The 26047-nt window shown below is 42.1% G+C and overlaps 1 long non-coding RNA gene across 2 annotated transcripts; it reads left to right on the forward strand.

Annotated features, from left to right (window-relative positions):
* The first annotated feature begins 5221 nt into the window (after positions 1–5221).
* On the forward strand, positions 5222–6523 carry LOC127295921 (uncharacterized). 2 transcript variants are annotated; one of them, XR_011754893.1, is made up of 2 exons: positions 5222–5863; positions 5974–6523. It is a non-coding gene; the product is annotated as an uncharacterized lncRNA (long non-coding RNA). The 2 variants fall into 2 exon arrangements; XR_007848165.1 differs by having other exon boundaries at positions 6067–6523.
* Positions 6524–26047: the final 19524 nt, after the last annotated feature.

A 26047-nucleotide genomic window follows, 5' to 3' on the forward strand; every position in this document is an offset into this window, starting at 1 on the left:
ATACTGGAGCTTCACAGATCGGGTCGGTGGTGGTCTGAGCGATGCCAACGTACGCACTGGATGTAACAAACATGCTCGGGTGTGTGTGTCATGTGCGACAATGGGGCGTTGCGCTCAGCCTGACGTCCCCTACACCGTAGTATGCATCTATTTGGCCATAGGACAGGGGTAGGGTGTCCACACGCCTACCTGGTGGTGGCTGCACCGGCTCAGCCTATCCATCTCTGGCAGGGTTTTTCCTCGCTGGGGATCCATCGATTCCTTGATTCTGGTACCTCGAGGGTCACATCTTCATATTCCTCTTACGGTTTGGTTGTTGGTCATAGGAGTCAAGTCGAATGCTCGTGGTGGCTGCGAAGAATGGGTGCATCAGCATGATGTGGCACGTCGTTGGCGTGGCGGGTGAGGTTGGCTTCCTATGGACGGAGCACCAACAGCTCTAAATGGTGGGCGATCAGCATGCTGATGGAAGATGCTACATCGCGGGTGCGGGCTGGATTTTTTGGCCGTGAGGACGGCGAGAGGACGACGAGTATCTATTCTTTGCACTATATATAACTTCGTATTAAATCTTATTTTGTGCATACATCGATGCAGAGTCCTAGATATCTGCTTCACAGTAAAAAATGTAAAGAGCCAAAATAAACCTGAGGACATTTGAAACCAAATATTTTTTTCGTATATATAATGCAACCATGACTTTGACATCACAATATAATTTACAAACTCCGACTTTGACATCACAATATAATTTACAAACTCCGTTATGAGGTAAATATAATGCATCCAGCAATTTTGTTTAATTTTTCCTATCGATATGTGAAGAGGGCCACTGTACGTGGTCTACTGAAAATTGTATCATTTCTATGAAAATTACTTTCGTAAGACCACATTGTTTCACTCACACATTATATGGAAGTTGGTGGTACATGTTACATACTACATACCATGTCAAGAGGTAAGACAACATATTTATTCTACTAGAATTTTATCTATATACAACGAAAAAGTAATTATACAATAGATCCACTAATTAAAACAACTAATAGAATATTCCAGCAATATCTTCACTTCAATATGGATGCAATTATCATCAAGTACAATAAAAATATACCAAGATTGACACATGAAAACTATATCTGTTATTCCACAAGAAAAATAAGTCAATAATTTATATAATATTTTGTTAGTTACTTTCACACATATAATGAAAATAAAATAATATGGTTGAATTTTTGTATTGAAGTTCATTTAATAAACATGTGACGGGAAAAGATATGAAGAAAAAATGTAAATTTCTATTTTGAAATGCACTAATAAATTTCCTTTGAATTTTTAATAAATCATTTCCACAACTTACTACTCCCTCATCCCAAAAGATAAGACTCCCTTAAATTTGTTTGTTGAACTAACTTCAACTGCGATTGGTATTTATATCTACAAAATTAGCACAAGGAGATGTGAAATTAAATAATCTGACAAGAGGAATGGAATGATACAATATTAATTTATACTTTCTCAATCCATGTAATTTAGCTTATATTAATGGTGAAAGTCATGCATCACATACTGTGAAGAAAAATCATCCAACGTCTAGCTAGTTGCTCTGTCCTTAGCTTTTTATTAGTTGTATTTCCTTATGAGGGAAATTTTGAATTGTTAGGTATATTTCCTTTTTTATCTTAGCATATATGCCAAGTGTTCCCTTCCTGTCGAAGGATCATTAGTTATGCACCTATAATTTATTCTCTAATAAACATTGAAAATACAGGTATTTCCTCTTAGTTAACCTTAAATAATTTCATTCGTCATGATGCACAAACTACACCTAATAAAATGAAAATAATTCATTATTATTTGTAGTTTAAACTAGCTTTGTGGATTGGTTGTTTAAGACATCTAAACTAAAATTGTCTCTTAAAATTTCGAAAGGAACATTTTTTATTTGTTACAAGCATTGTTTGTGAAGTTATTCGTTGGTCCAACATCTCTTTGAATATGTATACTTTGACATGAAAGCGGTTTCATAATTAAACTTCCCCATTAAAAAATTTCATGATGAACGGGGCAAAACAGGATTCAACTTCGTGTTACTTTTACTTTTACTCGAAATCGAACATTACTTTGTAGTTTCTTACTCGAGAGCCAACTAATTTTGACTACCCCAACTTGGACACTGACCCTGACTTCACGATTTCTCTTAAACCGTACACCTTAATTTCACTACCACAATGATCTTACTTTATCCACTTGCTCACTACTTTCAAAGGTCCAGTCACATCCTATAAATATGCCCCCAAGTTGCTCACAGCAGAGACACACACTCTATATACGAAGTCCATTACCCACATTTCCCCCTCACAACTTGCTTGCACTTACATGGCTTCTCCACACATCACAGTAGCGATCTTCTTCATGGTTCTGTTACCATCATCATCGTGGCTTTCACAGGCTAGGATGATGCCGAGCGGCCATGCACAAGAACATGGCGGGAAGAGTAGTTTTCTCGCCAGAACAACTACTACTACTGGTGGTGGCGGCGCATCTCCTCAAGACTTTCGGCAAAGTATAGCAGCGCCGCCACCGCCGGCGAGCAAGACGGCGACCAAGATCGTCAAACGTTCGTGGACGGCCGGCTGGTCGACGACGCAGGGATCTGTGCCCAGCCCCGGCATCGGCCATCATGCATAGATGCGAATGCCACACGTATATATATACTTGTATATGTCAACAATAGATACGCAAGTGAAGCTACTAGGTTATACGTACATAGCACCATACCTGATTGATTATGTAAGCAGTAAGCTAGGTTATATCATGGTGCAGAGATATGTTCTTTCTGGTCGATCATAGACCCCGACATATATTTATGTCGTACTTTTAATAAAGAATTTAACGGTGGAAAGATTCCCTGATGTTAACAACTGTGTAGTACTCCCTCCGTTTCGATTTAATCGACACACATACAATGGTGCACGGAGTTGATTAAATCGGAACAAAGGGAGTAGTTTTTCTTTTCTTTTCATTAAGCGTCAACTTTGACTTGTAGACTATTGAGTTTATATGTCTTGCCACATTACAAGAAGCATATAGGCCGCAAGGGGTACTAATGTATTATGTTTATTGGCCGATTCTATAAGTTTGTAACCAGAAATAGTGGAGTACCATAAAAATGCATGATGATGCACAATTAATTCTTTTTATCATCAGATAGCGGCTGCCAAATGCCGAGTTATATCTGTTTGCCTTTCAAAACTGACCAGGATAGATCAGATTGGATTGTTGTGTGGGAAGAAGAAGTAGATCTGTCAATTTGGCTACATATTCTTGCTTTCCGTGTTGGGATATTTTTCGTTCCGCTTACACTAATTACATCGGTTATACGTCTAATCAGCATCATGTGTTTCGTGCGTTGCATTGCCGACATAGCTAGGGTCGTTGGTGTTCGTAGTGCATATGCTTGACATGGCACTGCGTCCTGCACTTATATGGAAGTACGTAAGCAATGACATCGTAGGTTGCCCTAATAACTCGCGTGCCAGCCTATGTTGAGCTAACTACTTGCCCTGGTTACAGAAGGATAAAATGGGGCATTCTAAAAAAAAGGATAAAATGGGGCCGGGGAAATCCTGGAGCACTAGACGTTGGAAAAAGTTATGCTGGGCATTTTAAAGAATTTAAATTTTATTGCATTGACATTTCAGATTTTCTGTTTCTAGGGTGAATGTGAAATGGTTATCTCGTCTATTAAGTTGTATATTGTTGTCAGATCTACATTTTTTCTTTTCGATTAAGATGCATACGCCATTTATTCTATTTACTAAAAGCCAGTTTCCAAGTAACAAAGACGCAACTTATTACATCTCAAGTGTCAGATCTATATTAGTTTGCCCAATAAGTCGTGTAAAACTTTATGTGTAGAAATATGCATACATTTCAACACTAATGTTGCACATAGTTTTAAAAATACATACTACTCAGATTTTATAGATAAAGGATCAACGGTCCACCATCAACTTGGAAATAAGTGCTTCTATGCCAATTATGATGTGGAAGACAATCCCTAGAAATACGTATAAGGACAGTCTCGTATGGTTAAGTAAATTGTTATGTTCACTGTATATTCCGAAATAGACTTTTGTCTCGCTATGTTAATATAGCAACCAGATAGATACAACAGTTCGAAACAAAGGAAAAAGTTGGGGCAACAACAACAACAACATGCCCAAAAAAATGAAGGCAATGGCGAAGTGAGAAATGACGATGACCCGCAACCACTGCGCCTCCGTCTTTGACCCACCCATGCTCCAAGCACCCGAAATCGCTATGTGTCAAGCAGCCCCTTCGAGAATGGAAGCACTATCAACATGGTGTTGCTTCCCGGACCGGAATATGGGACTCCCACGACACCCTCCAGGAAGGAATGGTGCCACTCGATGGCGGTACCACGTCAGGGTCAAACTATCTGACAATGATTTCTCCCGCCCCCGTCCACAAAATATCTACGTAAGGGGGCACCACCACCTTGCTTCACCTCCCACCAGCGTGCACCACCATGATCTTGGAATCACCAGCATCGGCCGCTTCGAGACACTGACATGCGTCCTGAAGGATGGAGACACCCAACCTCGCCCGGATAAACGACAGCAACCTCCCAGCCGTAGGAGGGACTCACCACTACCACCGAGAGGCAGTCATCGGCCGGATAGAGTAGCTGGGGAATACTAGGCCCAGGCTGGCCTGGCCAGGCCTAGATAGGCTTGTAAAGGTCCGTCCACCCTGCTCCACGACGCGGGTAAAGGCAGGCCACCGCTGATGTCGTCCAGGCTTCACCCGACGACCTCGATCGGCGGCGGAGACGGGGGAGAGGGGTTGAGGGGGTGGCGGCGGCCAGAAGGAGCTGGGGGCGCCCCGTCACCCTCGCGGGAGCGAGAGGGGGTGATGGATCCTTGCATATCTCATAATTTTTATTGTAACTGTAGTTTCAGTTCAAACTAAAATCAAGATAAGAATTATGAAACGGAGGAAGTCTTTACTATTATATTCCAGTTGGTCGTACGTCATACAACGCGTTTGGTGAGGAGATTGGGAACATCCTGACCGTTCAATGTAATCTGACGATCTCCGCTCTCACAATCAACGTTGGATCAAGTCGTCCCTCCACCTTTCCTTGTTCGCCGCTAATTCCGTATCAAATAGCAATCAATGCAAATTAATTTCTTACCGCATATGGCACTCCCGAAAAAAAATCTTACCATGTATCATCAATTAGGCTATGATGAAGATCTGATCTTTCCTTCTTAGCTGTTCGCGTGGTTAATTCTCCCGAGGACTTAATTTCCTTCCCTGTATTTTTTAGCCAGATTAAATTTTCTCCTCCACGCCATCCTATGTGCCATGGCAGCTTCCATCACATACCTCTCCCTCTCTGCCCTCAAGCGCTGCTGCATCAGCTTCATGCCGCTACCACCGCTTCACCAATCCCCGTGTGTTGCCCTCCCCTGCGCTGCGCTGTGCCGGCAGTGGGCCGGCGGCCGCTCCTCTCCCAGCTCGCTTTGAGCCGGCGGCGTCCCTGTCCTGTCTCTTCGCGGGCGGGCGCGCTCTGCCGGCATCGGGTCGGCGGCCTTGCCCTACTCCGCCTCGCTTTGGGCCGGTGGCGCCCCTGTGGCCCTGTCCTGTTGCTTCGGGGCGTCCTACATGACCTCTGCCCAATCCTCTTACCCGAGGAGCTCGACGCCGCCAGCATACCTAGCGTCGGCGCAGAGGAAACCTGCGAGGGGAAGAAGATCGAGAGGACGAGCTACTTCGTCACACGGAACGGGTTCAGGAGGGCAACGTCGTCCAGATCGTGGCCTCAATGAGGGTGAGTTTAATTACTTTAGCGTCATCTTTACTGAAGAAAGAGGTCGCGTAGTACTGCTGTCTCCTGCAGAATTTTCAGATATTCAGTTGCAAAGTTATTATTTGGTGCAGTGCCTAAAAGCAAAATACGTTTAGTCCTCACATTCAACTATTCAACAACTGAACTTCAGTCCAGTGATTGTGCTTGCATACATGCAATTCCAGGAGAGTGTAACAGTCCGCAGCCACCGACCATGCCGTGATGTGCGTGAGGGACAAGATACATAGGATCTTGGGAAAACATGAGAAGGTAGAAGATGGAGTAGATTTTCAGATTTTCATTCAGTTTTATTCTGAACTTTCAACACAGACACAGCTGGGCATATAACCACTTCCACCCGACAGTTGGGTCGACAGACAGACACACACACAATTGTGCACTCCCCAATTGATAACCATTTTACGGCTTCGGATCCTGCATCACTGCAATCATCGACAAAGATGTCAATGTACCATCTATCTTTTCCCTTAATCTTGGCGGTAATAAAAGGTGGAACCAAATGAGGTAGAAGTTACTGCCACCGGGCGATGATTAATCACATCAACATGTGTAGTACTATGAACTACATCAAAGAATGTGTGCTATATATTATACTATCTCTTTGTTCTATTTTGTTCAAAATAGCATCAGTTCTTCTCTACTGGTGTGAATTATTCATGAAGATCTTTAGTGCAGTAATGACCTTTTAGAGATTGTTTTAACAAACGACTGCAGTTTGCAGCAATGGCCTAATCCTGTAAAAAGGACCAATGACAAAATGTCTTTGTTAAAGTTCTTTAAACTACGATTCTTCATATGCTTGGATAAATATTTAAGCCCATGTAACTTTTTTTTCTTTTGCATTTCCTGCTTTAAACTTCCTCTTTACTTTTTAGGTACTAAACCTTAGCTCTACCTATCTTGATTTGGAGACATTTCTTGTTAGGTGTTAAGCTTGGCTGTAACTAGCTTGGTTTAGAGTTGTATTTCCTTGACATCTTATTTGTTGCTTAAGGTGTACTTTTGTCCGCATTCAGGTAAGCGAGAGAATAGTAGCACATGTGTTCGAAGACTATCTATAATATTGTAAGAGAAAATCAACGAAGTAATAGTAGCACATGTGTTCGAAGACTGTTCTGGACTATTTTAAGTACAAGCTCAAAGTTTTCAAGTGCAAGAGTTTAATTACACCTCATGGTTTATAATAATCTATCTGCTACTGTACCAAATAATCGTTAAATATTGTTCTGAAACTGATCAATGCAATGTTTGTTAGTGTCAATTTTGCATAAACTGAAGTTAAGATGGGTAGTTTCTGTTTAAGGAATAAGTACTACGTGCACATATTCATACTTGCCATTGGCAGAACTGATATTTTTATTGGAGTACTAGCCCAAAATATAGCTTACTGTTAGTAACATCAAATACAAGTATATTATATTAAACCTTACAGCTTGATGCTTAGGTCCTTTAGATCTTTTCTTTTTGAATATCTCCTTTTGCACATGAAGGCACATATAGTGTGCGTGGGTTATATCGTGGTGTCTGTGATATACCTATCTTATTTTTATATTTCAAGTACTATGTTCTTCTGCTTTGTAAAAGCGGCAGGTTTTATTCTGGGTATTGATGTTGCGAGTATTCTTCTTCATGGTTCACTTATTTACAATGGTTAGCGCACGCCGGCGCCACCGGTTAACATGGTATGTATCTGAGAGATTGTACTACTTTGCTCAAATTTTACAAGTAAGATGATTTTACAATGGTTGGCGCTGGTACATGAGACGTCGTCGTCACCGGTTAATGGTCATATTAGTGGAGGGAAGCTAAGGAGCTCTAGATTCGAATTACAATGTTTTGTTGAATCCTGAATCATGTTTGGTTTTCAGTACTCCAAACATTTTTGAGCAAAGTAGTATCGTTTTTGTTGTTCATCATGTTTTCTGCGTTTTTTGTGATTGGACCATGGTGGAATGCATCGGATGGTGTGAGAGGTTAGAAAATCAAGCTTTTCCAAAATTTACATTAAGAAGTTGAAATGGTTAGCTCCGACAGAACATTTGTATAACATGATTTAGAAAGAGGCTCCTTGTCCTTTGGTGACAGGGTGGATCACTAACAAGTGGCTCCATGTGGCACTGTTCTTTATAGTATGGGTTCAATATCTGATATGTAAGGTTGAGCCGAGCCTTCTAAAAATAACATTCCATTATACTAATTAACCGTCTTTGGGTATCTGCTGGAGTTATTACTCTTATATAGTCGTGTCCTTACACACGTTAACATTTTGGATGTATTATCTATTAACAAGAAAATAAATTAAAGGACCGTAGCAACGCACGAGCATTCAACTAGTAGTATATAAAAGATCAGTCCAACATCATTTATTCGGTCGTGACTTGTTTGAAAAAAAAATAACATTTGAGTCTGTGTGTCTATCCTTCTGACTATTCTTAATTGTTTATATGCCGCCAGATCCTTTGTTAGTGGTTTAGCCAAGATTTAGCATCAGCAAGCGGACCTTAATTTCTCTCTCCTACGGCCTGAATGCGTGGCACGCAATATACATGTCGCCGCCATGCGATGCAAGCACTGAATCGGAAGGTCCGGTGCTGCACAGCCAAACAAGTCCATGTCCAGTGAGTGAGGCGCACGCGCTAACAGAACTTTACATGTTAAATGCGAAATTTGAGTGGTTGCTCGTTACGGAAACGGTCCAGGCGAGGCGGCGCGCCACTGCCGGACACCGGCCACCGGCTGAAGATCGAAGATGTCGGTGAACTATTTCAAGCCTCCTAGAGTGGGTCCAGGATGACGGTGAGGAGCCTCTCGGGTCAGGAGACAAAGGGCGGTGGTGGCAAACTTTCCCATAGACCCTCCTTTTGGATTCTCAAACAGTATATCGCATTTCATTCCTCATATTAACATGTTAACTTTTAGTTGGTTCAACTAGTCGGTAATTTCGTTTTGCCTAAATTTCAATCTAGATAAAACTCCTTAACTTTAATACCATAACTCTTTTTGTGACCTGACACAAATAATATGTTGAACATGTATATGGCAGCATGCTTAAGAAAATAAGGAACTTACAAGAAAATAAGGGATTGCAAAATTCATGAACATCTTAATGAAACTTTTTTTTTGCGAATAATTTAATGAAACTTATTTAATCTTAAATATAAGAGAAATTATAGTTAAGTCAACAAAATTGAAGCCGATATGGTTGGGTGCAGCCATTTGACAACAGTAGAATAAGATTTATACAGCTCATGACCGATAAAGGTTTTTTCTCATAGATATCCAATGGATACGACTGACATGTGAGACCCACGTTTCAGTGAGACATGTGATTTTTAGGTAGGCCTAGCTCTCCCTCTCCTTGAGGCCCAACTCACCCAATGGCCCACATAATGGCTAAGTTCATAAGTTTAAGTGGGTACCACAAACCCATAATCGACCCATGCAGCTAGCCATCTCGACTAGATGAGAAACCTACGCCTCGTCACCTCCTGTTGACCCCTCCCGACTCCCTCACACATTGCAAGAATCAGCGGCGAGAGAGGGCGCGGCCGGCGGCCCTCCCTTTCATCTCTCCGACTCTCTAGCTCTCCCCGGCTAGAAGACGCACTAGCGGGGTGGCGACCTTGCTCTCTCCTTGGTGCCATCCTCCTCCACGGATCGAACCTAGAGGATGTTGGTCGTAATGCTAATGAACTGATGTTGTACTGTTGTTATTATGCGGAAATGTTATTATGCTGATGTACATAATGCGTAAACCCATGGTGGATATTAGTGGGTTTAGATTTGGGTGGACAACCATTCCCATGGGTACCTTGTGGGCGGGGCATAGTGAGGCCCGTGAATATGAATATGGATCTGGTTTTGATATATCGGTCCAAACCCCACAATTTTGAGTGTGATTTTTATACGTTCATCTTTGAGGATAAAACAATTCATATTAGAACTGCAATTAGATGTTTTCTCTTCTAAAATTCCTTCGTTTCCAAAGGAGTTCTTTTTTCTTGAAATGTCTCTTCAAAGAAAGGAAAGCACTCTTACTTCACCACCAACCTTCACGAGAGGTGGGAAGCAGTGGAGGCCCCCGTAGGCCCGTACACCCGAAAGCCCATGAGTTCCACGCAGATGCTCCCGCGGCGGTGCTCATTCATGCATGCTATTGCTGCCTCTCATGATAACGGTGGAGTTTGTTCGGTCGCCTGAAGGAACTGAAGAAGCTTCCACGCGGCATGTTTTTGTGGCCTAAGCTAACACTGTCTTCACCCATGACAACCGTCCACGTGGAACGCACCGATCACCAACCTCTAGCAATCTCTCCTATAAATACATGCCCAAGCGGCCCATATTCTCATCGCAACAACACACTTGAACTTACGTGAACACTAGCTACATACATACCTTGTCGAGTGATTAATTGCAAGTACGTACGTACTCGAGCTTGAACGTTCAAACTCCATCAGCAGTTAGCAGTGCGCCATGGCTTCCTCGAAAGCAATCCTGCTCGCGTTCGTGATCCTCTTGGCGGCGTCACCGTGCGTGGTAAGAGCTAGGATGACGCCACGCGACCCTGCAACGACGACATCGCCATCTCAAGGTTCACTCATGGCTCCGCCGATGCCACCGCCGTCGACGCCTATCGTCAACAAGGTGGAGACTGGCGTCGCCAAGCGTTGGGGGACGATGGCCCATCTTGACGGGTCCGTGCCGAGCCCGGGCGTTGGCCATCCTTAACTAACTTGATGTTGTACACCTACGTCTACCGTATACGCCTAAGTTTACAGCTTTGGAAGGTGTAGAGATGATTGTAGTCTGATGAATTGTATGTATCGATCCATGATGCATGTATGCGGTTCTTTCGTATGATATGAACTTGATTGGTACTTCCTTTCCTTTTAGTGTTGCTTGGTAATCCAAAACCATAGATGCTTAATAAATATTTTCGAATAAAAGTGGTTTAACAAATAACTCACAGAGGAAATTGTGTATACTCACACAAGGGGGGAATACACACGGACACCAGAGGCACACTCAAACATGCAAAATGAACACACAAGCAGAGCAAATACAAACAAGAACATGGCCGGTGCACGCACAACACGAGAAGCAAACTCAAAGAGCACATGGGGTATACAGGATATTTCAGCGTGATGAATGTAAGGTTTGCAATTTGGACAAACAACTCTAAAGATATTTAAAAAAAAGTCGGGAAACAATAAACATACAGTAACTCACCATTTACCAAATGGAAGACAAACACACTCTAAAATTGCATGGAAAGTACTAGTACACGACAAGCACATGTAATTATGCTCTAGTCGGACGAGCACCCCTCAGCCACGACAACGAAAGGAAGTATCCTACAACACGATGAGGTTGACTCGGGGGGGGGGGGGGGGGGGGGGTGGGGAGGGGCACCCCCCCCCCCCCGAGTGAAGGAATTTTTTTACATGGCTTGTAGTAGATTTCTTTTCAGCATTTTGCCCCTTCAGATCATGAACTTTTGTGTTTTGCCCCCTAGATATTCTAGCAAGCTCCGCCACTGGGCGGTGCGGAAAACTCGATAGCCGCACTGGACCTTGGCAGACGACCGCTCGAGCTTGGCACAGGTGATGGAGCAAATGGACCGCATCAGCAATACTTGTCTTTGTTAGAGTCCACATCGGCAACATGTCCTCTCTTTCCCTTTCCACTTTTCATTCAGAGTCCGCACGGCGACCGCCACAATGTGTAAGATGGTGTGGCGACCCCCATTTCAAGCGTGCATCATCGCGAGCTCCATGATCGACAATTAGGTTGACTGCCACGACTCAAACTCATTTATCAACATGTAACAACTCAGGGCTTTGTTGGACACCTGACTTACTAAATATTTTGGACCTGAAATCTCTGACCTATAAGTAGTGGCAGGCACAAAATCGGTACACGATGAAGGTCAGGCGAGAAGTTGTGGTGGTCGAGCAAGGAAAGCCCGAAGTGGTAGATGGATGTTGGAGGAGGTAGGGGACACAAGGGATTAGAGAGAGCTAGGGTTAAGCATTTGGTTTTGCATAGAAAGGAGCTAGGGTTAAGTCTTTTATTATATACAGAAATGAGTTAGGGTTAAGTCCTTGCTTATATACATAAAGGGAAAGGAGCTACCTGAGGGTTCATGGTGGGATTTTCCACACTAACCGGGTTTAGTAATTGATCGTCACCAGTGAGTCTGAGATATCTTTTGCAGTTCCCGCACACGGGCTTTCTCTTGCCCGTGAGTTTTGGCACTACTGCCGAGAACCATCTCCTTAGACTGCTCATAGTGGGAGTAACATAAGTAGTAACATCACACATCCCAAGATATTTTGGTGACATGGCATGACAATAAATGAAGAAAGAGAGTGGGGTGGTAACTAGCTATGTTACCATAACATCACACTTCTCAAGACAAGTTGAGTCTACAATCTAATAAATATAACATGCATGATACCACATATATGTAACTACCCACTATGAAGGTAGTAACATAGGGTAGTAACATGCACCATGTTACTACTCTATGTTACTCTCCACTATGACTAGTCTTAAGCAAATGACAGCGGAACTCGATACGGCAGCCAATGGGAAGGCTTGCATGCGTATACGTATTTTTGCTTTTTTTTTATACAGGTCATAAATACACATGCAACTGAATCCGCTACTCAATGAAAGCAATCTGGAGAAGAATATAAGAAATTTAACCACTGGAACGTAAACCCGATCGAGTGCATGCGTACTTGCATAGTCATGCAGAGGAAGAACAAATCAGTTGCGGTTGCGAAGCTGGTCTACTCCAATGCTCGATCGGCAACACGTCAAAGAAGGCAAAGACTCTCAGAAGGCGACGCCAATATGGATGCTCATAAGGTGAGCGTGTACGTGTCTTGGTGGGGAACTGCTAAGCTTGCTCTTGTGTACCGTCAAAATTTCTCCATCAACCATCACATCGTAGCACAGGTGTACGTTCATCGCCTCAAGAACACGAAGCTGCTGACCGAAATGGAGCACTTGCGCGCCGCCGTTGCGCTAAGGAAAGCGGGGAGCAGAGGGCGGTCTACTTCGGCAGAAAAGTGCAAAAGGCCGGCTCGTGAGTTGGACGCCCACGCGGCGGCGGCCGTAGTGGCCGGGGACACGCGGTTCTTCGTGGTAGGCTCTGCCGCGCTCCAGCCTGGTCAAGCAGACGAAAGCACATGAATAATTGACAGGTCCACCTAGCGTCACAATACCATCTCCCCTTCTTTCTTTCTCTCTGTTTTTCAAAGGAAGACAAAATCTTTACCATTTTTTAAAACTAGAGGTGCTCAGTTAATTAGTGAAAAACTGGGTCAAAATCATACAAAAAGGGCCGCTCATACTCGCCACAGGTCCAAGCCCACGCAAGACCCTCAACTCAAACCCGAAACACCACTCCGTCAAGACCAGACACAGCCTTTCACCACCGCCGAAGAAAAGACCCTCGTGAAGAAAACATGGAACATCATGAAGAAAACACGGAACCCGAAACACCACTCCATCAAGATCAGACGGCCTTTCAAAAGCCAACCCTGCAAGGAGCTGCGCCAAAGTGACGCCAATGACCATCATCAAGGGCAGCCTCGTTTTACACATGACACGATATCGACACCTTCAACACTGTCAAAGCCGCCACGTCAAGCGGACCGCCAACACCACCTTCCAGGACCTCCATCCCGACTTACCACTGCTCGCATTGGAGCCATGAGAGCATCTCCACCGGCGGCCCCAAATAATCGCCGGCAGGGGCGCCGACACTGCTGTATGGGGGCGCCGGAAGTGCATCCTCCATTTTGGGACGCTGTTCCCACATCGGCACCTCCCAAACGGTGGCCCCCCCAAAAAAAAATTCTTTTTCTTTTTACAATGTTTTGAAACAAAATATCAATCACATTTTATTCATACAATCACACAACTAGATTTAAATTATTCATGCAATCAAACAAATAGTACTTAAATTATTCATACAACCAATCAAACAAATAGTACTTAAATTATCATACAACCAAACAAATAGAAATAAAATCATGCATTGTTGGCGGCTCCTCTCTTCGCCCACAAATACGCAGCTAGATCCGCCTTCAGTTGTGCATGGACATCTGCATCTCGAATTTCATTGTGCATATGAAAAAAGCGGAAAATTCTTGGGGTACATGCTCTACCTCAGCAAGTGGTCCTTGATAATCAAATGGTTGATCATCCTGCACAGGTGCGTCGCGCTCGCTCTCAAAGATCATGTTGTGCATGATCACACATGTGTTCATCACCTCCCACATCTGAGACTCAAACCAAGTGAGAGCAGGGTACCCGACAATGACGAAATGCTGTTGAAGCACCCCAAAAGCATGCTCAACATCCTTGCGTACTGCTTCCTGGCATGTTGCAAAATAAGCTTTCATCTCGTTTGCCGGAGAGGGAATTGTCTTCACAAATGTAGCATACATTGGGTAGATACCATCAGCTAGATAGTACCCCTTATTGTATGCGTGGCCGTTTACCTCAAAGTTCACGGCAAGAGCTTGTCCCTCAGCTAGCCTGGCAAACACCGGAGAGCGCTACAACACGGTTGATATCATTGTTTGTTCCTGCCATGCCAAAAAATTCATGCCAAATCCAAAGCTCATGCTCTGCCACCGCCTCAAGAATGACAGTGCACTCACCAGTATGCCCCTTGTAGATCCCCTGCCAAGCAAAAGGGCAATTCTTTTAGCCCCAATGCATACAGTCAATGCTTCCGAGCATCCCAGGAAATCCTTTTGCTACATTTTTTTGCAGGATCCGAGCTGTATCATCTTCTCTTGGTGCTCTCAAATAGTATTTAGCAAACAACGCTATTATGGATCTACAAAACCTGTAGAGAGTCTCTGTACATGTCGAATCTTCCATCCGTAGGTAGTCATTGGTTGTATCTGCAGGAGCTCCGTATGCAAGACAACGCATTGCAGCAGTGCACTTCTGAATTGAGGTGAAGCCCCACAAACCTGTGCAATCTTTCTTGGCCATGAAGTACTTGTCGTACTCCCTGACACCGTGGATAATCTTCAAGAACGGCTCCTTGTTCATCCTAAACCGGCGTCGAAATTCCTTCGGCGAATGAGTTGTGTCGTTCTTGAAGCAGTCAGCGTCAAGCAGCATTGCGCCGGCTTGACGATGCCGGTTGATGTACCTCCTCTTGCTTGGCTTTGAGCCGTCGCTCCGAGGCACGGCGAAGAAAGTTAGGCGAACGCGCAGCATGTTCGTCAGAATCAGCTGCTGCTGTTGCCGCCGAACAGCCTGAGCGTTCTGCTCCTCCGTGAATAGTTGCACCATCATCTCGTCGTCGATGTCCATCGCGGCAATCGGACGAACACCTTGCGGGTGGGGCAGTTGTGCCGTGGCGGCGGCAAGCTCTGTTCTGGGCGAAACAGCGGCCACCGGTCGAGGGGGTGGCGGCCGCGTCGATGAACGACGATTCCTAGACAGACGGCGGTGTCTATTGCAAGTAGGGGCATGGCGGCGATGGCAACGGTGGTGATCTAGAGGGGTGGGAGTTGGCTCGAGCGTGGGTAGGAGGTGGGAAATCGGTGTGTCTGGCACGGGGCCGGCACGGGGTTGCCGGCGATTCTATTGGGCTCGAAAATTGGCCGGCGCCGTTTGGGGCGCACCGGTGCGAGCCCAGTTTCGCTGCCGGCCCCCAAAACGCTATCGGGGCCGCCGATGGAGATGCTCTGACGCCAGACGATTTAGCCACCTGCATCCCAAGCTGCACATGGCAACCCACTTGGACAACACGGCCGCCACACCAACATATGAGGCCGCCGCCTCGGCCACCGCTGAGATGTGCCGATCAAACTGACAATATCGCCACCCTAGTGACTCAAGACTGTCACCCAAGCCAAGCCAAACAACTGCCTCACCTCATGAAGCTGCATCCCATCATGATTCCCGAGGTTGCCTCCTTGACGCACGAAAAACATCTGCTCGAGGCCACTACCCCGACATCCACCACCCTTACGACGAGAAAAACAAGCACCAACAACTGAACATGAGGGTCTCCAAGACGATGCCTCCAAGAAGGTCACGACGTAGATGTCGCCGTCACCGGCCTAGGAACCTGAAGCTAATGATTTCTCGCAGAGAGCCCAGATCCCCACGAGGGTATAGACAACTGGTACATGTTAGATCTTTGCAGTTCAGTGTGCCATATTTCATCACAATTGATTCATATAAATGGTTATAATCATTCTTAGAATTATTTTGGGGATTTTCCTAAAAGATCCGTTTTACTTCTATTAGAACTTGGCAAACAGGAAAAATTCTATTTTGTGTTTTTTTAATTTTCAAGGACTTCTACAAAATTAAATTGAGATGAGATATTTTTCCACACAAGTTTTTATGGAAGAAGAAGGGCTGGAGCACCTGGACCTCACCTGGAGTTGAGGGATGCCCAAGATGGGGCCCACCATGTGGACTAGTACCCTAGTAGTGTGACTGGTGTCTATCTCCCCAAGCTCCGATGTCATGAATATTGGCGTCCTTGGCTTCGTCTTGACATACAAATGCCTATATGTATTGCCTCGATCGCGATCTCGAAGAGTCGGAGTACGGCGCACCACAAAGACAAAAACATGAAACAAAGGGGATCATGCAAAGTTTGGATGGGAAAACACCGCCACCTCCCATCTCCAACCACTACACCAACATCTTCTTCTTCACCATGATGAAGAAGGGGTATTCCATCCCTAGGCTATGCGTTTGTGAAAGTAGCTTTTTCAATATCTCTCTCATGCTCTCAATGTTCTAGTTCCATATGAGGTGCCTAACATAGTTATGGTTATGTATTGGTAATCCCTTTGTGGTGTAGCTTTGATTTTTATGAGATGAGTATCTTGAAATTTCAATTTTAGATTGTGATTGATGTATAAGTAAATGTACATTATGTTTCTTATTCTTGATTACTTGTTCTGATCCAACTAGTATGACAGGTAATGAGGGGGAGAATGTGTGCATTAGTTAAAGTAATATGGTCACCCTACTATGATTTTATCTTTCCATTTTTACCTCGCCAGGGGTAAATGAATACATGTACTAACATTGCCTAGTGATAAACATAGGTTATATCATATATCTTGAGGTAGTATATTTGACAATCAACATCATGTCATAGAAGTAAAGATAATACTTTGTTTATCTTAAATATAGTGTGTGGAGGGTTCCCTACTAGAGCAGTATTAGTGGGATGTGTTGCACCATCTCAACCATAGGACCTATGCCCAGACGAATACTTATCAAATACTTTATGAAGTCATATCTATATTATGTCTTATTTGAAGTTGTTTTGATTCCACGATGTTTATGAGAGTGGATAAGTGAAACTATTTAACCCCTGTCATTTTTCCATTTTTTTATCATAAGAAACACCTTTTTCTTGCATTTACACACCTTTTTATTTTCAGCACTCATTTATTCTAAAAATACAAAAAACATGGTGGTGTTGGGGACACAAGGCAACACTTTTTCGTTTTGTAGGTTACTTGAAGAGCACTGCTTCCTAGAGAGGTCGATATAAACCATCAAGTCATCCTTGTGGGAAAACACATGTGCTATATCACTTTACTCTTGGAGTCCCAACGAATTGGTATCCACGTAGACTGGTGACATCGGCACCTCTAGAGAGGAAAACAAAGTTGATGCACCGCTGCTGCTGGCATTGATAAGATCGGTGATAGGCTTTCGCTCTGAGACTCTCGACGCCACCCAAGAAAGAGGATACATGGGCAACATGCCGCACGAATTCTCCTTGCCGACATCCCAAAACACCACCCCATGATGCACCCGAGCATCACCTCTTGCTGCCACGGCTGGACTCATGAGTCCAACCGGGTGATCTACGATCCTCCAACCCGCCGGGGCCGCCACCCCGGAAACCTCTTCACCACTGCTCCTTACCGTCTAGAGCACCATCCAAACGATAGCAGTCTAAGAGAATCCAGGCCGAAGATTGGGGAACTCTCCTTGAAGCATCAATTGTTGCTGCTTGACCTCGCGCTGCCGGCCAACAGCACCCGTGTTAATGGCACCCGGTTCACTAGGATACCAATTCGTTGGAACTCCAACGCAAAGTGATGTAGCACGGGATTTATTTCCATCAATTCGTTTAACAAAAATATAAATTGACTAGATGGAACATCATTTGCTGACTAAAAGATCAAGGTGGTATTTTTGAGAATACAAGATCAAGGTGGTACTGGAGTGGAGGTTTTATATATTAAAAATATTTTTTTATACGGCAAATGAATGTACACACTTTTAAATGAGGAAGGAGTGTGGCAAGAGTTGCTACGAAATTAGTACATCAAACATACAACATTGTCACAAGTGATAGTTAAACCAACAACATATTCTCAATTCTACAAAGGATTAATGAGAGTCAAAGATGGGTTCTTTAGTAGAGATTCTTTCGTTGTGGGGAATTACCAAATGACTCAGTTTTGGCGGATACTTACCATTGGCCAAATAATACCCATTTCTTTATGACATTGTGGGACAGAAAAATGTTCTAGGATCCAATGTTATCACATGTGCTTGTCTAAATATTGGATTTAGACGAACCCTATCTAAAAACAGATGGGAGAATTGGTTCAACTAGTGTGTAGATAAATGGGAGTTCATTAACAACTGAAGATGATATATTCATATGGGCTCTTTTAGATTTGGGTTCTTTCACGATAAAATCTATGTGCGCTGATATGATGAATCGTCAGACGGTATACTTGAAGAAATACATTTGAAACGGGTAACTGCCTCTAAAGATTAAGATCCTTATTTGGTTCCCTCATTACAAAATTATTCGCACTTAAGATAATTTATCTATGCAAAATTAGAATGGGTTGTAAGAAATGTGATTTCTGTGTCTCAGATGAGTCTATTAACCATCACTTTTTTGCTTGTCCCTTTCCTCATCTTATTTAAATAGTTGTACCTTTAATATTCTCCCACCTTTACTGATATGTGTGCTTTTCTAAATATTGGATTTAGACGAACCTTATCTAAAAACAAATGGGATAATTGATTCAACTAGTGTGTAGATAAATGGGAGTTCATTTAACAACTTAAGATGATAGATTCATATGGGCTCTTTCAGATTGAGTTCTTTCACGGCAAAATCTATGTACGCTGATATGATGAATGGTCACACGGTGTTCTTGAAGAAATACATTTGAAAAGTGTAAGTACCTCTAAAGATTAAGATTTTTATTTGGTTCCCTCATTACAAAATTATTCCAACCTAAGATAATTTATCTATGCAAAATTAGAATGGTTGTAAGAAATGTGATTTTTGTGTCTTAGGTGAGTCTATTAACCATCACTTTTTTGTGTATCCCTTTGCTCGTCTTATTTAAAGAGTTGTACATTTAATATCCTCCCACCTTTACTAATATGTTCGGGAACAGGCTGAACGGAGTTGAAAAGAAAATTAAAGCACGTATACGTATAGGCATGTGTACTTTAGTATGGGCTCTTTAGAACCGTAGAAATGATATGGTCTTTAACAAGGGAACAACACATATTTTACAGGTTATTTTTTCTCCTCTCTTAATAGATTGGCCGCTGGCCTTTCGATTCTATCGAAGATGAAATGGACGCATATGGATTCTGGTTGCAACAGTTTGAAGATCGTTGCCCGAGCTTGGGTGGCTGATGGTTTTTTTAGACGTCTTCATGATGCTTCAGAGCACTTTTTCGATGGTTGATAATTATTGAACCATGATGTGTGAAACCAAACAGTGTCTTTGATATATGGGCACCAATGCTACCTTCAACTTTTGATTTTTAAAAATTGTAAAACCTCACACTTCTGTGTCTCTAAAAATTATTGTGTTAAATATATAGATAGATATATACAGTATGGGTGTATGCAAAAAAATCCCGTTAAAAAATACATTGTATTTTGGGAAATATAAAAATACAAATTTGTGATAGCAAATGGTAGTACAGTAGTATTAAAATAGTATGTCTTTTTTGTCAGAAATTTGTTTATTTTATATTTCTCAAAATTTAAAGTACTTTTTTACTGGCACTTTTTTGCCTAGACTTCTCCTGTACATATCTATCTACATATTTAATGCCATAAATTTCGGAGAAATAGAATTGTGAGATTTTAAAAAATTTAAAAATCTGAAAGGGAGCACTGGGCCAATGTGCACCAAATCCCTATCCGTGTAAAACTTTATAAACTTGCTACACTGGATTATGCAATCAAGGGTTGTGTGCATGAGGTTGACGAAGCTATGCTTCCTTTTCAACAGAAAAAAAAAACCTAATATAGAAAGGAGTATATGATTTTGCTCCACATTTCATCTCTGCAATCGGTCTAGAAACTCGTTTCGCTATCTCGCGAACATGGCCCTCAGAACTGAATGTCACAGATGCACACGCGGCCCTTGGTGGAGCGCACGAGCGAGGAAGCTTCCACGCGGCACGCTGTGGCAGCTTCAGCCGCCCAGGCGCGACACACTCCGGCCAGAATTATTTGAGGCTGACCGAAACACTTGCATGAAGAACTAATGGCGCCCCACACGTGGACGTGGAATTGACAGTACGTCCTGTTGCTGCTCCCCCTGAGAACAGAAGAAACTTTTGTTAGAGCTTGCAAACTAAAGTGAACTTCTTTACTAATGTGTGCGCCACACTAGCTTGACGTTGCCACAAGCTTGTTACTCCCAATCATGTCATTCTAAATCATCAACACATGTGCCCAAGTTGTTTTTCTTTAAGTATACCCAACGGTGGGAGAGTGGTGTTTCGGCTCATGGAAGCATATATGCTCCCTTTAATTTGAATTGCATCTTAGATATATTCTGAAAAGTCAAAAAAGTTGAAACAAAAGATTCACATGTACATCTTCACATGCTATGCACTCACGAATTTGTTTCATAAAAAATGACTTATCGTGTGGCGTGTGTAAAAAAAATCCGGTTCTAAAAAAAGACTTTTCACAAGATAAATTTCTCTTTTTTACACATACCACAAAAAATATCGGTTTTTCACGAACTTGACGAACACGAAGATGTGCACCACTCCCCATTGCATAAGATGTGCATGTAGAATTTTTTATTTTATTTTGACACTTCAAAATATGGTTCTCGATAAAGGGAGTATATGCACCCGGGAGCCGAATTGAATTTTGGGTCGATGATTAGAACGTAGCAAGTTCACTAGGTGCCACTACATAGCACCAATATCGCCTTTCCCTGACAAACTGCACGTCTCCGGGAGAGGCCGAGGAGCGAGGAGGGCGGCGGATAAAAAGCGTCTTCGACTCCCGCTACTGTCTCTAGCCATCGTTAGGCGGTCTAGAGATTTATTTGTAATTTTTAATATTTTTTCATCGGTTTTTCCGAAAAACCGATGCGGTCCGCAGTCGCAGCATTGCATCGGCGGGAACATGACCAGTGTGAACTCATTGAGAATAGTGGTTCGATGCATAGGAAGGCTTAGGACCTTGTCTACCTGCCAAATCATCCACAACCGGATTACAGAAAAAGAGCTCGCTGAACCATATGACAGGGGAAGGGCCTCACCGACTAGCTTAAAGTTGGTGGCGCCTAGAGATTTTAGAGTAACTTCTTTTTGAAAAGGGGACATGTCGCTGCCTCTGCATTAATGGATGCATACATCTCTTATTAGGCTTATTGCTTGTTCAATCGTTTATAAATTATGGGTTCCTAAGGGTCGGTACGTGAATCAACCACTCAAAAATAGAAAAAGGCAACGACATTGCTTATAATTGTATTGGCACAAATTCAGCACAAGATTTTACTAACAAACCGTCAGCCGGACTGGTTAAGAAATCATGTGATACAATTTTTAAGCGGCTGCACCCATAATCCATGGCTAGCCGCTTCTCCTTCGGTTGTGGAAATCACCACTTACAGATTCAATGTGTAGCTCGCAGAATAGCCTGCAAAACAAAATGATTTTTTACTTTGTTGAAGACAAAATCACTGTGTCTGTTTCATATAACCCATAATAAAGCGCAACCTCCACTACTTTCTCTGCAAGTGGACAGCTTATGAATAGAAGTTGAATCATTTCATCTTGATCAAACGAAGAACATTTCATATTTCCTTGCCATTTCTGCTTAGCTATATTATCTTTTGTTAAAATCCCTTTACGATGAATGAATCACATAATTGTCCTAATCTTGAGTGGTAGTCTTATCTTCCAAATATTTTTATGAAGATAAGTGGTATGTCCATCCATATGGTCCAAATAAAGAGATTTTACCGTAAAGGTACCTAATGTCGTTAACTTCCACACAAACACATATTTTTTTTATGATATGTGAGCATTCATTAAGCGTCGAACCAAATGAATCCACTTTTCCCGTTTGATATTTGTTAAGGCCCTTCTAAATTCTATATTTAGAAGGTTATGTGAAAAAACATTGACCAGCAAAACTTGTTTTCATTGAACAATATTGTACAAAGAAGGATATTTATGTGCTAAAGGCATATCTCCTAACCATGTATCTTTCCAGAACCATGTGTTCTGACCATTGCCCACCGAAAAAGATCCTTGCTAAAAAGCCATCTTTAACTTTCATGAGACCCCAACAAGAAGGTGAATATGAAGGTTTTGGTATGACTTGTTAAAGTTATTTAGAGTGAAATTTTTTATTTTGGATCAGCTCTTGTCATACCCCTTTATTCCTGTAAGAATTTGAAAAGCTATTTTCTTAATAAAGACTTGTTTTTTTATTTCTAAAACCTCTACCCCATGCCCACATTGATAGTCTGGCCTACATATGATATTCCATTTAGTTAATCTATATTTGAATTTATGTTCATCACTTTACCAAAAGAAATGCGGTCTGTGGAAGTCCAATTTTTTTCTTACCCCCTTTGGAATTTCAAAGGACAATATAAACATGCAGAGGCTTGTGAGTACGGAATTAATCAAAACTAGCTGATCACCATAAGAAAGTTACTTACCAAACCAGCAAGCAAGTTTTCTTTTGAACCTATCTTCAATCGCATTGCACTCACTATTCTGTAACTAAAGGAAATGAATAGGAATCGCCAAATGTCTAAATGGGAAGGCACATGCTTCAAAAGCGAAAAGGTTACAACATTTATCTTTTACTTCTTTTGCTTGCCCAAAACAAAGAAACTTCACTCTCATGGAAATTAATTTTCAGGTCCGAAACATGTTCGAAATTACTAAATATGAGTTTCATGTTTACTATGCCTTTTCCATGTTGATCATGTTCCATAAAAAAGTGTCTTTTGCATAATGTAGAATTGATACTCCTTCCTCAACCAAATTGGGAATAATACATTTTACTTGTACATCCTCCTTTGCCCTAGCAATGAGGATAGAAGTACATCAGCAACTATATTAAACAAGATAGGATAAATAGGGTCTCCTTGTTCCAAACCTCTTTAAGTTTAGAAATAATAACCTATGTCAACTTTAACCTTAACTCCCACGCTCCCTTTGTTGATGAAATTATGCACCCAATCAAACCATTTAGGGTCAAAGCCTTTCAAAAAAAACTTGTTGTAAAAGAGTTAATTTAACTTTATCGTATTCTTCTTCAAAGTCTATCTTTAAAATACCACCGTTCATTTTCTTGCTAGGATACTCATGGATTGTTTCACGCAGCACTAGAATCCCTTCTAATAAATGGCAGCCCATCATAAAAGTCTTATGCGCGTGATAATTTTACAAGACATGCTCGTTAACCTATTAGTACCTACCTTTGTGAATAATTGAAAGCTAAAGTTCAGCAAAAAATGGTCTAAATTGATGTATATGTAAAATGTTTTATTTTTTCGTTGGAAAACAATGGTACCAAAATTTCAATAAAAAAATGGTGATTTTCCTTGTTGAAACTAAGCACGTATATTCATCAAGTCTTCCTTAATCGTATTCCAATTTTTTGTGTAGAATTCAGCATGAAACCATCACGCATCCGTGCTTTATTCTTCTCTTTTTGCATTATAGTTTCTTATACTTCCTTCTCCGAGAAGTGTGGATTAAGAATGTTATTGTTCTCTTCGGATATTTGAAGGATATTCTGAATTCCGGGCTCTATTAACGAGAAGTGGTTAGGAGTCGGTGCTCCAAACAACTTATATATTCAGAAATATAAAACCCTAAGGTTTTCTTTTCCAGCTACAGTTCATTCATATTATTCTAACTGAAATATTTTATTTCTTCTATATTTTCCATTAGCTATTAAATGAAATTATATTGTATAATTTCTCTTCCTGGAACATGTTTTACCTTTGTCCCTTGTGCCCACTTAGTCTCTTCATCCCTTTTAAGTTTAGCAACTTCCTTATTAGCCTCCCTCAAAGCATCTCTCTGGGATGTTATGAGAGGCATAGTTTCAGCCTTTAATGCTAGAGTTTAGAATATATTTAGAAGATGCTCTTTTTATTTTTGTAAATGCTACTTAAATTTCTAGCCAAACCAGGCAAGAAAATACTTAGATGACAGATTGTGTTCTACCAAACCTACAATGGGTTACTTCCAATAACTATTGCATTGCATTATGTTGCTATCATATCATAAAAACCTTCTTTAAGCATCCAAGAAAGTTCAACATCCCTACAAGATGAGTTCGCATTAATTCCCACAAGGATCCCACCCACCCTCCCTAGAGGAGGGAGACAATACCAGAAAAAATCAACGCCCCTACAAGATGAGACAAAAGAAAGCTCGAAAAAATTGATATCCCAGTTTGTAAAAGTGGAAAATACGAGCTTTATGTTCCTGAACTGCTTCCCGTACAAGAGAGTGCTTAGTCGAATCTACGAAACCCCCAAACTATTTCAGAAGCCTCCTTTCATATAGTACTTATATTTTCTTATTTTTGAGCCGGTTGCTAGGTCTAATTACAGACACTTCCTTTACTTGTCATTTTGGAACCCTCTTAGTTTTCCTTCTTTCGATGGTTAGATAGATATGGTCTGAAGAACTTTGTCGTTCTTCCATTTTAATATCCTCGAAAAGATAGGGCGATGCTATATACAAACGTATTCCGTAACTGTATTTTAAAAAAATTCACGTATCGCGGCATCGCCGTATCAGTATCTATATCCATATCGTCGTATCTAGGCATCCTAGGTTTTACTCCAGCGTGGGAGAAGCATGTCAGTGTTTGCTAGGATAAACGATCGATGCTTCCACGTGGCAGACACTCGTAGCATAAGCCGGCCATATTCCCATCAAAATGTCTGGACTCAAACTAAAGGCATGAAACAAAAAAAAAGCAATTATATATAGTGCTCCAAATAGTACGCTTTGTTACTTCTTTCCGTCGAAAGAAAACGTGATAGCGATATGGCTCTCCACTACTTTGACTTAGCCACGAATTCGATCGTCACCGCCACTCCACACTCAATCGCACAAACACTTGCTGGCCTGCACCTCTCCCCCCTCTCCGCACCTATAAATACATGACCAGGCTGCTCACAATTCTCATTGCATAGAAACACAAACTCCTTCGTTCCTCTCCGGTCTCCATTCTCCAACAAAGAATTGCATAGATACACAGTTAAAATCTTCGACCTTAGGTCCGCCGATTAATTGACATGGCTTCTGTCCACGCCATTGCGATGCTTTGTTTGATTGTGTTGGCATCGTCACAATCTGTTGTGCAGGCTAGGATGATGCCAAGTTATCACCCACAGGTGCATTCCGAGAAGACGATCAGTGCAACTCGATTCTTTTCAACTCCAGATTTGCTTCAAGTGTTCATGGCGCCGCCGCCGCCAATGCCGGCAACTGCTCCCAGGACTGGTGCTGAGCGCAGGCGTACTACCCAGGTTGTCCAGGGGTCAGTTCCAAGCCCCGGTGTCGGACATCATTAGCTGTCTTCCCTCAAGTGAATACATTTTTTCTATATTTTACACATACATAAATATGTTTCTACATGTTTTATACAGATGTTCTCTCCAACATCGTACTGGTTAGCTGTAGCTAGCTAGAATAAACCATGAGGTACACAATCATATATGTACATGTAACAAGAAATGCATGCATATTATGCAGTTGTTTCTTTGGTTGTATTACCAGGATTTGTGTCTTATTACATATGTATATTGACGATGGTGAATAAATGAATATATA

Source organism: Lolium perenne, chromosome 1 (genome assembly GCF_019359855.2).
Source record: "Lolium perenne isolate Kyuss_39 chromosome 1, Kyuss_2.0, whole genome shotgun sequence".
NCBI classification, from domain to species: Eukaryota; Viridiplantae; Streptophyta; class Magnoliopsida; order Poales; family Poaceae; genus Lolium; species Lolium perenne.